Source organism: Sceloporus undulatus, chromosome 1 (assembly GCF_019175285.1).
Source record: "Sceloporus undulatus isolate JIND9_A2432 ecotype Alabama chromosome 1, SceUnd_v1.1, whole genome shotgun sequence".
NCBI lineage: Eukaryota > Metazoa > Chordata > Lepidosauria > Squamata > Phrynosomatidae > Sceloporus > Sceloporus undulatus.
Window position 1 is genome coordinate 86588931 of NC_056522.1, and position 2819 is coordinate 86591749.

General features: G+C 39.1%; 1 pseudogene; it reads right to left on the reverse strand.

The window, feature by feature from the left end:
* LOC121925071 overlaps window positions 1-1788 on the reverse strand; it is a 2909-nt pseudogene extending 1121 nt beyond the window's left edge.
* Between the last annotated feature and the right edge of the window lie 1031 nt (window positions 1789-2819).

Here is a 2819-nt window from a genome sequence, read left to right on the forward strand (position 1 = left end):
TAATAATAATAATAATAATAATAATAATAATAATAATAATAATAATAATAATTTTATTTATATTCTGCCTTTCCAATTGCATTGAGGCAGCTTACAACATTAAAACAGCATTAACATACCTTAAAATACAAAATAGTAATTAATATCATAAAAACCCTATAACCCAAAGACCCACCCACCCTCAAATCTAAAATGACATAATAATAATAAACAAAATCAAGCAGACAGTCAGTTGATGGAGCAGTCATATTTACTGATATGATTCCCAAATCCTACTGTATCTACAATTGCCCACTTCACATAGACATTGCTCTCTTGAAGTTCATAATGTCTTGCTTTCAATTGCACACTAGGCTCATTGTGAGTGGCTAGATCATTTTCAAACTTTGTGTCCAATGGTGGTTTCCTCAACACAAAGGATGTTGAAGCAGGAATCCTGTGAGGTTGGCTTGTTGCCCAGCTGAGCAGGGAGACTGTCAAAACAACATGGCCCCAAAAGGATAGGTTTTGAAGACCATTGTTTGAGCACCCCCTTCCACCGCAATGGCTGTGCTGTTTTATTTTTTCCCCTTGCTGGACTTGGGAGGGCAACTAGGTGGCTGCTGGGACGACAACATGGGCAGTCCTCTACTACATGATATTTCAAAATCTTAGCAGGAGTTGCAAAAGAAGCTGCCTGCCAACCATGCTCTTATGTGGAATAGGTAAATCAACTTGGTCTCTAGAAGAATGGTAATCAAATATGTAATGAATAATGTACGGGAAATCTTTAGCATCGCTACAATGAACATTTAGGAACATTACAAATGTGCATAAGGCTGTAAGTGTGCGTGTATTTTTAAAAAGAGCTTGTGATTAATTATTGAAATGTCTGAAAGCAAATGGGGTGAATAAGGATAGAGAACTTATAGAGATATATTTCTGCTTCCTACTTTCCTCTTTTTTAAAAACAATATACACAAACACAGGGAAGGTTTCCAGATGAAGACCTTCTAGCACTATTCTTGTTCCATTTGCAGACTGTCTTTTTCCACAAAATAGGGCTAAAAGTGGCTTATAAAACCAAATATAGGTAAAAGCACATACACAGCCATAGGTAAAAAAAAATACAAAATGGTGGTATTAAAATGCAATTAACTACAAAAATTGGTTCTTTATATATTAAAACAAATCCATCAAACAAGCAAAAGATAAAAAATAAGTTAAAAAGCACATTATTAAAAGCCTTTTGAGTCAGTTTCTAAAAACCTGCTGGACCACAAAAAATATTACATGATGGAAGGATATGTTGTGTGTCCAACAAATGTGCCTGTGAAGGTGGTGGGGCTGGGAAGGGAGCTTTCTGTGAAGATCTTCAGGCTCAGCCCGGCTTACAAATGAAGTTGCAGTCCTTCAGATAGGCTGTGTCCATATAGGGTTTTATAGTTCATAATTATCATTTTGAATTTTACCTGGAAAACAAACTGGTAGACAATGGAGTTGTTGTAACTAAGGAATAGTAGTATTCCCTGTAACCTGCCCCACTCAATAGTCTGGCTGAAGCTCTTTGGGGCAATTAAAGTTTCTGAACACTTTTCGCATGTAGAGTGGGTTACAATTATCCAGCAGAATATACAGTAACTAACACATACGTCAACATAATCAGATCTGGCATGCTCAGTGGGTACACTAGCTTTAATTGTGCAAATACACTTCTGGCCACTGCAGAAAACTGGGCATAGTAGTTGAGGGCTGAATCCAGGCATATACCTGAATGGAACTTCCTGACTGTTTGACAGTGGAACACATTCCCTCAGAGTGTAGTGGAGTCTCCTTCCTTAGAAGTCTTTAAAAAGAGGCTAGATGGCCATCTGTCGGATATGCTTTGATTGCGATTTCCTGCATGGCAGGGGATTGGATTGGATGGCCCTTGGGGTCTTTTCCAACTCTATGATTCTATGATTCTATGATTGTGAAGCTGTGTCTTCAGCAAGTGTACTGTATAATCCCATCCATCAGAGGCTTGATATCTGTTCCCTGATTTGACTTTCACCTCATCCATGACTGGGTTAAACCTAAATTTGTTTGTCCTCATCCAGTCCATTACTGATGATAGCGTTGGAACCAGGTGGAAAGAAAAAACAGAGTTGGGTGATACTAACCTAGACAACATCTTCCTGCAGTTTCATGTGTTGTGTTAAATTGTATTGAAGAAAAAACCAAAACCTGAGACACTGCAGAGGTCAATGTTCAGAACACTGGACAGGAATCACCCAGCCCCATTCTCTGGACTCTGCCCTCGAGAAAGGAATGTGCCATGATGAGACTCGAACCCAGGACTCTCTTAAGTGTCTCCTGCACAATAATTCTCTTTAGATGCCAGCCCTCTGGGTTTCAAATCCCCCCCCAACTTGGCACCAACTATTCTTTGACAGCCACACACCCACTATCTAATATGTCCCAAACCTAAAAGACTTTTCTCAATGTTGGTAGCATTTTTAATGTACTTCTGAAATCACTCCAGACAACTGCTTGTTGAAACAGAGTAAAATATTTATTTACAAGTCGTTGAATAAAGTATCTTTTTTAGTGCATGGTATTCACAATGGATACGGTGTTTAAATACAGTGGTGCCTCGGGTTACGAAATTAATTCGTTCCGCGGCCGCTTTCGTAACCCGAAAAGCCTTCGCAAGCCGAAAACCCATAGGCGCTAATGGGGAAAAGCCGCGATTTCGTGTGAAATAGCGCCGAAAAGCACCAAAATTTTTTTCGTAACCCAAAAAAACATTCGTAACCCGGAACAGTTATTTCCTATGGGATTTTTTCGTATCCCGGAAA